Raw genomic sequence first — 16673 nt, 5'->3', positions numbered from 1 at the left:
TAAAAAATTGTAATTGTTATTAACAAAATAAGAGTGAAAAAAGTGGTAGTTCGTTTTTCGTTACTAACTCAAAAAATATTATTATTTAAACAATTTTGAAAAAAGTTCGTTGAAGAGGAGGAAATTTCCGATAACAATTTATTAACAATTCTGCAATTACATAGATGGGCAGGTGAGTGTTGTTAAATATAATAATACTGAATAAAAAGTGGATAGGTTGGGAAAAAAATTATAAAATATAATATAATAGTTTATAAAAATTGACAAATATTTATAATCATTGATTTATCGATAGTTCATCAACTATATATGGCGCTTTTTCGACCGGAGGCACCGGTTGAACTGAAGTGATCCTGTGACCGCGCGCTCTCCGCCCTCTATCTCGAAAACGGTTCACCGTTTGAAAACTTTTTTTAAAATTTGCAGAGAATTTTGTATTCTACAATATTGATAATAATTACAAATAGCAAAAAACCCATAGGAAATGAGATATTTACAAAAAAAGCGCAAAAAAACAAGTTTTGTGACCTTTGACCTTCAAATTTGATAGTTGCGTACACCCTACCGTATGTAGGTTTTGAGACAATATTTAGGGTGTCAATATACAAGTATTTACAGACTTACAGCTGGGTATCTCGAATTCCGAGGTGAACTTACTATAATGACTGGACTATCAGATCTTTCCTGCCCTGAACTGGTCTGTGCATCATCTCCACGATTGATTTCAGCGTGGTTCTGCTGCTGGATGAATGAGAAACATCTGCAAGTATATCATCTATGAGATATCTTGCATAAATGTCTGTCAGATATAGTTCAAGATCCAGCATGGTATTAGCAAGGAAAGTAGTTGTTATTCGACATGCATTTATCAAAACCTACTGTGTAGATATGTTGAAAGAAATGAATGTTTCGAAACTTCATGTCGAAATATTCATTTTCTCATAAAGTTTTTCCTATTCCTGATACAGTCTTCAGGCTTGTTTTGATTTCTGTTAAATGGTAAACATTTATACCAGAAGATGTCGCTTACCACAGATTGTTGTCAGTTCTGAATAAGAAAAGTTACTAAGTTGAAAAGGTTTAGAATATTCGAACTCATTTAGTGACTGGCCCTCATCATATTATCATTCATCATTATCGAAAAATTATCACAGATAATGTTTAATTGTCATTGGAACTCATAAATAAGAGAAGTGCATACGACTGCTGTTGGAGTCCATGCCATAAATCATCTTCAATTCTTTCATCTGATTAACTATGATTTTCATCAAACCAGATCTATTATCTTCCAATGATTTTCTCTACAAGGTGTTGCTTAATTTCGTTCTTGAAGACACACACTAATTACTTGGCTCACCGAAAATACTAGAAGTAGACTAATAATTGCTTGTTTATTCCGTAGAAATTTATTGGGTCGAAGTGTTTTCAACATGGAACGCCACAGGCAAGGTTTCTTTCAGACGTGAATCATAATTTTTTTGACTTAATGGTCAACGATTCGGAGGTATTTGGTACAGGTGCAGGCTTGTGAGGAAAACTTTCTATGTTTGTTTTTTATTGTGCATGATATATATGAGTTTGGTAATGAATGATTTTGTAAGAAAGGAAGTTCGATCAAATAAGTACATTTTTGATAACTTGATGACAATATTCATATATACAGAGGTTATTATTATGTTTAAATTTCATTAGTTTGGACTTGATCGTTTAATGCAGGTACTAACTACAAAATAACAATAAATCCAGTTCGCATTTATGACGATGTATCTCTGTAGTTGTTCGTGAAATAATTTTTTGCTGCGAACTGGTTCATTTTGGGCAAAAAACCTAAGAGACATTTTTTGTTAGGAATGGAACAGGCTATCGAAAATGAATTTTTGAATGGTAAACAAATAATAAAACAAAAAGTTACATTGGAAATAAATTTTATGGGTTGCGTTTTCCACCCCTTACAACCATGGGGTAAACCAAATGAATTTCTGGCTAAGTGCCTTTTTGGTAGTACAAAACGTCAGGTTAATTTCAATATTGTAACTTTTTTATTGCTTGTGAAAAAAATTGTTATACAAATTTTATGTACCCCCTCTAAGGGGCTGTATCTTAACAAGGGATGCTCCAATGAAATTTCTTCATATGAAAGATCCTATCTTTTTTCCGATGAGGAATCACCTCCTCAAATGTTTTACAGTTATTTAGTTACACCCTGTATATTCTAGATCACCCTGTCATTACGAAATATTCTGAGACTACTTTCCCTAATAAATAATGAAATGAATTTGTGTGACTTTTCGATTCCATAAATAACGAAAATAAATATTGCAGATACTCATCAGTGCAAACACCTCAACAGCACCAGAAGATACATCACCATTTCCCAAGTATTTCTTCACTGCCGTCCTCCATGTGATCATTTCCAACGTAGTTAAGATACAATAATGATATATCTCATTTGTTCTCGACAGAGACATAGTCACGGGTGTTAAAGTTCAATGATATTGCGATACCATATTCTTCGTGCAATATTTACTATTACAATATTGTTCGCATTATCAGTTTCTGTGAATGATTTATGGACTCAAGCACCTAGATTATCACATGAAATTATAATATATTGCTTAGCTTTCTACGGTCATGATGTCATAACAGATTGCTCTAATCTACAATGATAATCCAAAATGGGAGCGTATGCATTTCTGGAATTCTTTACATTTTGCTTTGATTGCTCCACCCTCAACTGTTATAGTCGGAAATGGACCAGACTCATCACTCACCATTTTATTACAATTCCAAAAATATTTTATTAGAAAAACATGCGTGAAATGACCATGCACTTGAATTGCTAGTGCAGAATATCCAATATGGTATGAGCTGTGTGGCATGTAGCGCCATCCTGTTGAAACCAACGTCGTTTTCAAAGAAATATGGATCGATGACGGCGCTAGCCCAAAATCTACAGCGACTTCTCCGTGTAGCATTGGACGATCTGGGATCTCATGTGGACTGGTATCGTTCCAAATTCGACAATTTCGTTTGTTCACGTACCCATTTATCTAGAAATGACCCTCATCGCTGAAGATGATTTTTTGATGAAAATGAGGGTCAGTTGCCAACTGATAAAAGAACCCATTCAGCGAACACACGTTGTTGCCGATGGTCGTTTACCGTCAATTACTCTCTCAGTTGAATTTTGTACAGGTACAACCCCAAGTCGTGATGCAAAATCTGCGGTGATGTTTTGGGCAGATCTTGCGTTTCGTAGATCGTTTACTGGACTAGTGGACTGAAATTAATTCACCAAATAGTCCTCTGGGTTAGACAATTATGCCGACTGAAAAATAGGGAAAGTGCGTGGTACGTTTCCCGAACAGAACACCCATTTTGATATGAAAAAGTCATTATTTGCACGTGTTTTCGAATGCTATATCTATCCATGAGGATTTTGCAAAACAGACTGAATAAATAACAACTAATTTGATAGATTCAGCTTCAACAAGATGGCTGTTATCAATTGTCAAAGTTTGTCCCTGTTGGAAGACCCTTTATGACTTTTAGTGTTTACAATGTACATTTAAAATGTTCTTATCTGTCCCAAGAACTGCTTGGTACAGATGCAAATGATACACAATTATATTATAGTTATTTCACCAGCTGCACGATCTCTCATCAGAAGTGACACATTTCTTATAGCTTTGGTACTGAGGCAAATTCTGATATTATCCGGTAAGTTATATCGTTGTCGATCGGCTTCATATTGGTGGCATTCTAAGAGAAGGTGTTTAACCGTCATCAAAGTTTGTCAATTTTCACAAGATGGTTGTCTTTGTCTTCTCAGTATATAAGAGGATGTTAAGTTCGTATGTCCTATCCTAAGTCGTGTTCTTATGACTTGTTCTCTTCTCGTTAGCCATTGTGAAAGTCTCATGGCTGCAATATCAGGCTTTCAATTTGGAATCGTTGTTTGTCCATTCGTGTTGCCATGTGTTGAGTATTGAGTTTTTTATGAATTTTTTTATGTTGAAATTATTAACATTATTTTGGTTAATTTAACAATTTCATTGCACTACTATACATTGAATTTTGAATTTTTTAAATTAGCACTGAGCAGTAAGCATCTGTGATTTTATTTATATTTTAAATTGATGAGTATTATGATTCAAATGGGATAAAATTCCATTCAGATAAGAAGGGGCTATATAAGAGAAATATCCTTGAAATTTGGATGTACGGTGCCTAGGTATGTTGAATGAGTTAATTCTCAAATTGAACATATGTATGTCAGAATGCCTGCTTAATAAACTATACAGGGTGTTTCTTGAACACATGCTAATATTCAAGGAGGTAATTCTTAGACCCATTTTAAGAAAAAAACTTCCTATGGACGTATGTCCTAAACGCCTTAACTTTTGAGATACAGGGTGGCAAAATTTTCAAAAATAATCAGTTTTTTAATAATAACTGAGATAATTTTGTAGACATCTTTGGCATATTTGGTACATATGTTCCATGCCTCAAGGCGCATTTTCTGATGTACACAAATTTGTATTTTTTCAAACAGTGGCATCCCTACGGGTTTCGCATTCAATATTTTTGGGGAAAAAGTACTACGCCAATGCTTTCTTCTCAAAATGAAATCATTTTTGAAATCCTCATTTATTTTTGAGAAAATTTGATTTCCTGGTATTTCTTTGTCCGACGCACGATTTTCACTCAAAAAAATAAAAATCGACAGAAAGCATATTAAGAAATTAGATCAATTCTAAAATGAATGAGAATCTGAAAATTGCTTCATAACGCATTACCAATTCCCTAATAATATTTGAAAACATAATCTGCAAAAAAATAAATTTTTCACAAAAACGAGTTTTATTTTATTTTGTGACAGTAAGTCTAAACGAATAGCACAAATTCGTTAATTAGTGATAATACCAAAACTGATTAAAAAAAAATGTTGGAAGTGGCCACCTGCAATTAGTATGCATGCTTCCGCCCTTCTACGCATGGAATTACGCACCCGTTCAAATATTCCCGGCGTATTTCGTATAGTTTCACACGAGGCAACTATTCGCTCTCTTAAATCTTCTAAAGTATCAACGGGAGTTTTATAGACAAGAGTTTTAAGGTGACCCCATAAAAAAAAATCTAAACTGTTGAGATCGGGGGATGCTTGCTGGCCATTGCTGAGGTCCGCGACCTATCCAACGATTAGGATAAACTGTATTTAAATGGTTTCGGACAATTACACTGAAATGAGCAGGGGCACCATCGTGCATGTACCATATTCGATTCCTTAACGCAAGTGACACATCTTCCAATAACCCAGGTAAGTCTTCTTCGAGAAAGTGTAAATAAGAACGACCATCAATGCGTCCTGGTAGAAAAAATGGGCCTATTAGATGATCACCTATAATTCCTGCCCATACATTAACCGAAAATTGGTGTTGGAAATGGGTTTCGGTTATTGCATGGGGATTTTCTTCAGCCCACACATGATTGTTATGGAAATTTTGAATAGCATTCCGAGAAAAATTTGCTTCGTCTGTAAACAAAATGTGTGTCTCAAACTGTGGAAAATCTCTGGGGAGTAATGCCTGCACTCTTGAAATATGGTATAGGTATAACAAAAAATCAACCAAAATACGCCAAACAATTTGATGACAAATATCCAGAGTTCTAGTGATCTTCCTCGTACTCGTCTCAGGATGTTCCTCAATTTCTTGCAGCACCGCTTCCTCAATTTCAGGAGTTCTTACTACACGAGGTCTACCTTCCGGAGTCCCTTTCTTGAAACTACCAGTTTCCCCAAGTCGACGATGAATATTTGAAAAGGTTCGGCTATCTGGTAAGGCACGATTAGGATATCTTTCCTGATAAATGCGCCTGGCTTCTGTTAGATTACCATCGGCAAGGCCATATACGTAATGCATTTGCGTCATTTCCGCATTCGTATAATTTACCATATTTACTGATATTCAGAAAAACAGCGGACTACCAAAATAATTTCAATAACACTTCAAAATCAATCAAAACGCGCTGTGACAGTTTTCAACACCAACACCTTACTCTAAACCAACATCAATATTAGCTACTGACGTTTGTACATACAGAGAATTCGTTTTTTATTGCTATGGTGGGTACGCTATTTTTTCTGCTTTCAATCTTTAAAAGAAATCACATATCGACAAACTCCATATTTCCAAGAGGTGCAGTAAATAAATTCTGCCACACGTCATTTATTCCAGGATAACTAAATTTATGTTTTCAAAAATTATTATGCTGCGTTATGACCTAATTTCAATTGAGAACAGTGCATCTGACAACAAACACATACCTTTTAGATCCTCAATTATTTTGCAATAAATCTGATCTCTTAGTTTGCTTTCAGTCGATGCACGATACCGCGTCAGATTTTTAAGGAATTTATCCTTAAGTAAAGCGATTTTTAATTTTTTGAGCGAAAACCATGCGTCGGACAAAGAAAACCCAGCAAATCAAATGTGCTCAAAAATGTATGGAGATTTTAAAAATAATTTTTAATTCAAGATAAAGCAGTGGCGTAGTATTTTTTTCGCCAAAAATATACATTTCAAAACTCGTACGTACGCCACTGGCAGAGAAAATTAAGAAAATTGTACATCAGAAAATGCGCCTTGAGGCATGGAACATATGTACCGAATATGCCAAAGATGTCTACAAAATTATCTCAGTTATTATTAAAAAAACTGATTATTTTTGAAAACTTTGCCACCCTGTATCTCAAAAGTTAAAGCGTTTAGGACATACGTCCATAGGACGTTTTTTCCTTAAAATGGGTCTAATCATTACCTCCTTAAATATTAGCATGTGTTTAAGGAACACCCTGTATAAATAACTAGGTGTTTTAGTTTGAAGCAACTTAAACAAAAAAGTTTTTATCAAATATTGGATTCTGTACCTCACATTCAGCTCCTTCATTTTCAACAAAAATGGTTTGACATGTTCACCATATGGTATACAGCATACGAATCGCATGCAAGCATTGTAATACACCGAACAACAATACTCGATATGGGGGTAAATAAAAGTTTCAACTAACCTGAGTTTAATTTCTTCTGATAACTAATTTGTATACCGATTTGAGTTTTGAGAATAATACTTTGAAAATGTTTGTCACATGTTCATGGAAAGACATGGTTACGCCAAGATTTTTAGCACTGTCTACCCAGTCAATGTCTGCGTTATCGAGAGTGAGCCTAAAGTTGAACTGAGTTTCTACTATTTGTCTTTGAGACCCTATGCATAAGGCCATAGTTTTATTTGGATTGATTTTCAGTCCAGAGTATAGGAATGTTTTGGGCAAATCTGTGTTCAAATTGGCCACGCAACTTTCTGTATCGGTGTTATGAGAAGATAAATACAACTGTATATCATCTGCGTATAGATGTACTAGACAATGTGATAAAAAAGTGGGGTAATCAAAAATAAACACTGAAAACATCAACGGTCCTAAAATACTTCCCTGCAGTACACCCGAGATTGTTTCTTTTAGGGATGACTATGAGTATTCATCCAGTTTGACCCTCTGTGATCGGCCTGTTATGCATGAAAATGCATTCTAAGACCATTTTATGGTTATCCACAGTAATCGTAGTGAGTCTGAAGAAGTATTTTTTACAGAATGAAAACGAGTATTTTGAATACTCAGTGACCATTTGTCACTGGCCATTACTGCTTGCGAGCTAATCCGTTGATTAATTAATTGAATTATGCTTTGACTTTTTAGGATTGGTATAAGCAGCGTCTCTTTTGTTGGCCTGGTTGATATCGAAAAGGAGACATTCAACAGTCCGCTGATTATTCGTGAGTGTTTTTTTGTTCATAGACTAGAACTTTTCAGTTAGGCAATGATTTCGATTTCTTCATATTCACTAAAGATATTCAAGGTGGAGAGTTTACTATCTCTAACGGTAGCAACTACCATAGCGTAGATCATACTCCAGAGTAGTTAAAGCAAAGGACATAATCTATCACATTTTGCATTATCAGTTCCCTAAACACAAGAATTTAACAGAAAAATTTGTCTCACACTTCAAAACAATGTTGATTCAGTTGGAAGTTGAAAATGCGTGTGAGAGAGTTTCGTGATTCTGGCTGGTAGGAGAAATGTTCGTGTTGGATATTCCACTTTGCATTTTTCGGCCTGCACAGAGGATATTATCATTAGCGGCTAGTGTGACGTTCAAAATGGCAAAAAAGCTTTTTCATCCTGAAATCTTTCATTGATACACTTTAGCAGAAATTATATATTGATAGGGTTCAACTTAGAAGGACACTGTTTATTTCCGAGCACACGAAAAACACACAGCAAGAAGAAATCAGCAAATCGGAGATAGCAGAGCATATTTGGATTCACCAACATTACATCAAGTGGTTCCAAGCTGAGATCATCCACATAGAGGGACACAGATTCGAGAGCAAGTTCAAAGAAGCTGCGTATATGTTTGTCCAACGACGCATTTAGCCAAGGTAGTATAGAGATACGCAACATATGGAAACCTGTAATCAAGCGGAAAACGGTCAACTCTCGTTAAGCCGGTGAAGCGGAGAGAGGGAAGAGATGATAGGTTAAACTGCTCGAATAACCTATAAATAGTCATACCTCGGAAGAATAGACGATTGTGGATACAACCGAAATGCCGTGAAGTAACTTGGTTCTAAATCTTTTTAATTTTTTGTTAATTTTTTTCATTCATTTTATCAAAATTATTTGTTCAACTTCATTTTCTGTTCCCTTCAATTTATTTTAACTATGTGCATGGTCATTTTCATCTATATTATTTTATTTCACGTCAAATTTCTTTTACATAATTGATATTTCAGCTATTTGTTTTGATTTTATTAGTTCTTTCATAGATTTTGAATCATAGACAATGAAAGTCCAAACTTGTACAATTTATCATGAAACATTGTCAACCACTTCGAAACATATATTTTCTATGTTTAAAAAAATAATAATTCAATCAATTATTATTACTAACTTCCAACAAAAACAAATTATCTGACCTTTTTCGTTTGAATTTGTGCAAAATTCAAATAGAAAAGTGTAAAATATTTGTGTCTTGGACAAAATTTTCAGTAAATAAATAATGTTGATTTTGTATCATTGTGGTTTTGAGAAAGGAAAAATGAAAAACAAGCAAAACCTCATGATGCGAAACTTATTTGTTCCAGTAGATGAAAAATATAATTTTTTCAAATATATTGTACTTGAAAATTTAAATGTTACTAACACATTGTTATATTTTGATTAATAAATCAAAATTATTTCTTCAAAATCTAAGTACCTGTTTATATACGACTATAAATCTACGTCTCATCTTAATGATGAATCATTATCGCAATATATAGTCCGAGCATAGACTTGTTAATATTGAAAGGAATGCGAAGTGAACAGTTTGCAGAGCAGAACATTTTCGTTAATTTCAACTTGAAATTACCTTACCAATAGACCCGGATTTCTCACAATATGCAATGATTGTTCCACAGTTGTACGTCCTGCAGCGAATTCAATTTTCTCTCTACTTCTAGTTACGCCATTCAAATGGACTCACACTGCGAGAATAGAACGAATCGACAATTACCTTAATTACATGAATTAGTCAAAACAGACATTGAACATATGTCGGTCCTTTTTCACAATAAACATATTTTGCACCAGAAAACAAAATTTTAGTTAGACTTATCAAACAGAAATACAAATTTCAACAATGGATGGATAATCATCGAGTTGGAAAATTTGACGTTGAAGGTTTTGTTTGTCCTCCTTCAATTATTTCTGTTGATTTTGTCTTCAATATTCCAGATATATTTTACTGTTGAATAAAAATTTTGTATACAAAGCTTCTCCAAAAAAATATACTTAGAAAACTTTCGATATTTTAGGTTCATTTTAAATTTGAACAGTATCGTAAATATATTTCATGAGAAGTATTTTTTGTTCCCGGCTTATCTAAAAAATTGAGACGAATCAGTTATAGATATGATATGAGGGGAACAAGAACTTTTAGAACTACCGAATATTAATATCTTTTTGACACAAACTGGACCCGAAAATACGAAGGAGTGTACAATATATTGATTCTGTGGAAAAATTTATCTAGATGAAGCTGACGAATTACTGACTTATTAGTCTCTTCAGTAGTTTATATTACGCCATAACTTTTTGTAGTGGAATTTTCAGCCCCAAAAATGAACCAATTGACAATGATAGGACAATGAACGGACTGTTCGACGTTGGTTTGCGAAATTTCATTCCGGAGATTTTAGCTTCGAAGATGAAGAGCCACGAAGTGGTTGACCTTCAGTAATCTAGGACGAGGATTCGATGATCCTGGTGGAGATTATTTCATCAAAAACGCTGCGTGAAATGGCGCAAGAACTAGGCGTCAGCACTCATTTGGTCTTTGAAACGTGTTGGAAAGGTCAAAAGCTTGAAATGTGGGTGCCCCAAAAATTGTCCCGTTTCAAGATCTGTTCTCTGATTTTGCGCAACCAAAACGATCCTTTTTGAAGTGATAATTTCTTGTGGGAAAGTAAACCGCTTCGTTACCTAACGCGTTACAGCGCCAGTCTGTCAGGCTTCCCTTTCTCCCACGCGTATCAATCAATCAATTTATTAGTTGAAAAAGTGTTCAATACAGGAGCCTACACTTTAACATAGTAACTAAAGTAACACGTTAGATGTGCTTAACAAAGACAGACACCAATCAACCTAACATTAAAATCAAAATTGAAACTGGACTATCACAGTCAAAAAGAAGTATTTTTAAACAGAAAAAAATAATTGGTAAGAAGGTGTTCATTTCTGCAGAAACTCGTCAACAGAATAGTATGCTTTCAGCATAAAATTATTTTTCAGCTTAGCTTTAAAAAGAATGTAAGCTACATAGCTCACATAGACAATGCAGTGGTATATAAACAAACATGGTAGAGTCATTATACCAATTTCAACAGAGTGGTTTGCTTACCGCCATCAATAATCGTACTACTTTTTCTGAATCAGCAGAAGGAAGGCTCCTTCTCTCTCGTCGAACAAACGCCCAGTGTTCAGTCACAGAATAGTAAACAATATGTGCGATAGACATATACTAATGACAGTATTATAAAAATCTAACCAGCAAGCAATTCAATTCAATTTTTATTTCCTAAAAATTGAGAGTACAGAGTATCAAATCTTTACATATTGCTCTTTAGAATAAATTTCGAGATCGACCGCATCATCCTAGGCAAGATTTTCTGTCTGCCATGTGGTCGATCAGAGAAATTTAGAGTTAAATGTACATTGTTCGACATGGTGGTGAGTAACCAAGATAAACTAGATTTCTGATATTCAATATTTCACTTCCTGATGTGATCAACAGAGGGGATGCCAAAACTTGGTATTTTTTTTAGGTTGATTTTGTATTCAGTATATCATAAAATATTCAAAATTCATGACATATTTTTTTGTTTCGAAATTATATATTTCTTCATTTTTGGACTCTGTTTTAGGTCAATTGATGCGGCGTTGAAAAATTTGGGGCCGAAAAAAAATGTTCTTTGTGTTAATGTTTTTTTCAAAGGATTGGATATTAACATTCATGTTTGTGGTAGACCTGTTTATCTTAGTATTTTTCTGGTTGAATTTATCTCAATTGATGAACATTCTCTTCAAACATTGGTGAGTATATAATAGTTCAACATTTAATATATTTGTTCCTGATAAAGCTTATCGGTAGAAGAACGTTTATTTTTTCGGGACGATTTTTAATAGTGTGTTTTGTATTGTTTGTATAATGTTCAGTGTGTTGTTGAAGGCTCCACCCCATATTGTGATGTAGAACCATCAAGCTGTTTTTTTCTGGGGAGGACTTCTCTTGGAGAAAAAACTGTGTATAACTGTTCTAAGGCGTTTGTTTACATGCATGATATGAGCAGACCATCGTATGTGTTGATATAGGACTACCTCTAAAAATTCAATACATACATTTTTGTGACAGTTTATAGAGTGTAGTTTCAGAGGCAAATCATGTGGTTGACTGATGACCGTCGTTGTGAAAGCGACAAATTTAGTCTTATCAATATTTAGAGTAAGCTCATTTAAATTCAATTTGTTTCGGTGGTGTGTTTCATATTCTCTCAATTCTTTTCCGCGCAGATCAAGGCCGTGTTGTCAGCATAACAAATAAGGTGTTCTAGACCATATATTTTTGCTATGTTATTCATGTAGGTATACAAGAAACAGTATTAGGCCCAGCACTGTTTCTTGAGGTACTCCGATTTTCACTATTGACTCCGTACTTACCTCATTTCCCGATTTTCATTCTCTGGAGTCTATTTGTTAAATAATTGGACATGAGAATTTGTGGGAGACCGCGAATACTGTAGTGACTTAATTAGTTTAGTAAAATTTCGTGTGATATTGTGTCAAAGGCCTCAGCGAGGTCTAGAAAAACTTCTATGCATTTCGATGATTTTCCCAGGGCCTCTAGAAAATCAACTACTGCGCTTTTAGTGTTTGAATTTTGGATAAAACCATACTGCCTGTCAGTAATGACGTTATGTCTGCGAAAAAATTCCGTCAATATTTATTTAACTACTTGTTCAAATGTTTTTGCTAGATTATTGATAACGGATGTTGGCCTGTAGTTATTTATTTGACAACAGTTACGTGTCTTAAAAATTATACTAATTTTGTAAACGTACATTATTAGTATCATTATTCATTTCTACAAAAGTAATAATTAGGTTATAGTAGTTATAGTATGTATGTATACACAAAATAGTCTATAAAAGATTTTAATAATAAATAACCTTCTCTTACATTATCATATTGATATACATAAAATTCAAGTAATAACATGAGCTTTTCTCAAGTTGAACAATTTCAAAATTGAATAGTTCAACTAAGATTAGTATAAGTTATCACTTCTGTTGAACGTCCCGAGACGCATTTTTTTTTAATTGGCTAAGGTAGAGTGATTTATAGTCTATCCATTCCCAATTGGAACGGCAATAAAAAGATGAGTAGAGTCATAAACATTTATTGCCTATGGCCCCTAGCCGCCCAGATAATTAGTAAACGTGCTATCAAATGCAGTTGAGGAGTAAAGGCTCAGCTAGCTGGACTGGCTGAATACTAATTTTTTGTCGTTTCACAATATTTCTTTATCAGTGCCGTGTGTGTTCGTGGGGTTAGGTGAGGTAGTGAGTGGTTTTGCAAATCGATTTTTGAATACTAATTCTAGAGATCAATTACCCTAACACCAAACTGATATTTTTGCACTCGACGCGCGTTTCGCTAACAAGGTTAGCATCTTCAGGAGAAGCAAATTGATATTGAATCTAAAGACAAGGGTTGGCTGTTTATATACCTAAATATACAAATTAATTTGTCAACAATAGACCTGTAGACCTTTTGAAACAAATGATAACATTACGTGTGAGGAGTCTGTGTCAATCGACAGGGGTCCGGAATTTGAAAATAAGGACTTACATGTTCAAGTTCAGCGAGTAATTTTGAATATTCATATATGCTTGATAAAGGAAAACTGTAACACTTCACAGAATGCTATTGTGAATAGAATATGCGAGTTAACGAAACTCTCGTTCGACAGTTCTTCGAGTCATTAAAATAGGGGATGTCATTGACCATGCAATGAAACGAAAACAAAGGAATAAAAAATTCGCAAACGTTGATGGTGCTATGAAAGATGTGATTCGGCGAATAATTTATGGTATATACCACAAAATTAAGTACCAACCTTGAAAATGATTTGGTTTAAATTACTCGACTATCCCGATTACAATTACAAATCTTTAAAAACTCCACGAGGTGTCTTATTGTCTTGTGGTTTCAAATATAAAAAATTGAACAAACGGATGGTCATAATGGAATCGACACGCATTGTTCAACTCCGACAAGAATATTTGAGGCGAATGAAAAGCTACCGAGAATCCAGCAGACATATAATCTACCTCGACGAAACTTGGTTTGACACCCATGATGTTGTCAAATATGGCTGGGTAGACGAAACCAAGTATTGTGCTTTGAACACACCTTCTTCAAGGGGAAAACGTGTTATAATTTTGCATGCCAGGAATGAAAGTAGTTTCGTACCTAACGCTTTGCTTTTGTCGGCCAAAAATATAAAAGATTCGTCTGCTGATTACCACGAAACCACGGCTTTATTCGAAACCTGGTTCAGTGAGCAGCTTCTTCCAAATATTCCTCCAAACTAGGTTATTGTTATAGATAACGCTTCGTATCATTCTTGGTAATTGACTACAATACCAAACAATAACACAAAAAAGCAGATATTGTTGATTTCATGCGAGATCAAGACTTGGAAATACCCGAAAAGATTCCAACGAAAAAGGTATAACTGGCAACCATAAAACAAACGTAATTTCAAAAAAGAGTATATTGATTCGATGTGTGAAACATGTAGTCATATTATATTACGTTTGCCTCCATACTATTGTGTGTTCAATCCAATTGAAATGGTTTGGGCCACAATGAAAGAAAGCTTGCGGAAATGTAATCAGTCACCGACTTTGAATGCTGTAGTGTTTGACAATATAAGGCGAGTGGTGAATGAAGTAGGTTATAGTGATGTGTGGAAGAACTGTGTAGCCCACGTTATGAAAGAAGAGAACAAATATTATGTGCAAAGTTCCATAAATCCGATCGTTATTCAATCCGATGATGATTCCACCTCATCCGAATATATCGAAGAAAATTTTTGATTTTTCTAGCAATTCATTGGCCTCTATTATTTTGTAAATATATGTTTGACGAGAATTCGGTGTGATTATTTGTGTTTTCATTGTATTTTAGAGTTTTCGACTCGGAAATCAACTACCTTAAATTTCGAAGTTTTTCATAATTACCTATGGTGGAAAAATTCAGTTGAGATAACTTTTTCATGGGGTGATCAATTGCTATAATTGTAAGAATAAGTAACTGAGAAACTACCACTGAAAAATAATATGCCGACGCCTATGTTGGAATATTATTTTTTGCTGTTCCAATTGGTATTGGAAATATATACATGATACTTATTTCGATTGAATTGGATGAGTATCCACTGAGATACCGACGTTCAGATTAGACTCATAAAACGGAAAAAAATTTTGAAACAACCCATAGATGTAATTGATTAATAATCCGAATCATAAGAAACCTCAACTATTAAATAATTGGTAATTCCGATTTATGAGTTGAGTATCCCATTGAATAATTGAAATTTTACTAAAATAACCGAAAAATCACATACATCATTCGACAATCTCAATTCGTTGACTATGTAGGAATCTTTTCGAAATATTACACTCCAACAATAAGAGGTAGTAGCAAACCCAATTAGCGCTTTATAGCTATGAGGTCTATTAATTACACATACAGAGAAATTATTATGATTGTTATTAATGCCATGAATTATGATATAATTACCTGTTGGTTCACTTGTTTAATTGGTCAGCCCATTGCAGGATCTGAAACAAAAACAATTTAATTGAAAATGTACACAGATTTGTAACAAAAGTGAGGAAATGAATGATATGATTGAGAGCACCTGAGGAATGAAACAGAAAATATTTGAGGTTATTCAGATGCAGAAACAAAAATTTCGCGGTATCAAATTAAAGTTGAGATAAATGTTGGTTCTTGTTACATTCCACAAAAATGGATTATATGATAATGATAAAAATGACTCATGATAAAAATGAATTTTTGTTGTTTTGCTTCACCAATATATAATATAATATTAACAAAAAACAGAAAATAGCAATGGAACAAAAGAAAACGAAAAATAATCTCATGACCGCAACACATAATTATACCAGAAGGAAAAATTCCTATATTCATGAAATGATATGGCCAGAGTTAGGTTAGGTGGAATGATATCGAATCAAATTGAATGTATTTGTTTTTGACATTGTCAACTGCTCGAGAAGTTTGAGAAAATTTTAGTGAATCATTCACGATATTCAACTATTTGAAAGGTGTGGAAGAGCTATTGTTTTAACTCTTGTTTTTTTGAAGCGATTCTCATGGTATTTCTGATATACATATGGAAAAAGGTGAAAGTATTCTAAATAGATAAAAAACTGTTTTTTATGAGTAGGTAATGCCTTATTTGAAAACAGTTTATTCACACTCGCAGACAAACAATGGTTTTTTGAAATGTTGTTTTGTTATTCCGCAACAAAATTGAATTAAATAGCAAGTAAGTTCTTTGGGCCTCGAAAAAAATATTCATGAATACCATTCGCCATAGAATTTTATTTACTGAATATGTGAAACCGATCAAATGGCGATTTTTTTATAACATCTGGTAAAGAAAACCTTGACTACTTCCAATGTCGTTGATTAAATTACTGATTATTTTATAATTTCAAAATTGCAACCAGTCGTAGATATCCTTATTCAACTCATCAAGTGAATTAACATCGAATACTCACAATATCAACAGCTTTCAGCTACTTCATCACCAAATATTAGCCAATATTTAACAATATAATAACTTGATTCAGTGCTAATTGAGTGAAGATTATTCAGAATATTCAATTCCAAAAAGGAATGATTTTGCAATCCTATTTCATGCTGTGATAAAGATGTAAAACCTGTATTATTATTATGTAATTTCTATACTAGT

General features: G+C 33.9%; 1 protein-coding gene across 2 annotated transcripts in view; it reads right to left on the bottom strand.

Moving 5' to 3' along the window:
* Positions 1–15510, bottom strand: part of LOC111502945 (uncharacterized) — a 240176-nt gene extending 224666 nt beyond the window's left edge. Inside the window, exon 1 of one of the 2 annotated variants that reach the window (XM_074184576.1) lies at positions 15470–15510. The gene's annotated coding sequence lies outside the window, so the exon portion shown is untranslated. The remainder of the gene's footprint in view (positions 1–15469) is intronic. The other variant, XM_074184577.1, reaches the window with a different exon arrangement.
* Between the last annotated feature and the right edge of the window lie 1163 nt (positions 15511–16673).

This window comes from Leptinotarsa decemlineata, unplaced genomic scaffold (genome assembly GCF_025532065.1).
Source record: "Leptinotarsa decemlineata unplaced genomic scaffold, Ldec_3_MD MMD2_tig00026354_RagTag_RagTag, whole genome shotgun sequence".
NCBI classification, from domain to species: domain Eukaryota; kingdom Metazoa; phylum Arthropoda; class Insecta; order Coleoptera; family Chrysomelidae; genus Leptinotarsa; species Leptinotarsa decemlineata.
Note: the sequence above shows the minus strand (reverse complement) of the source record. Positions and strands in the feature narration are given on the sequence as shown.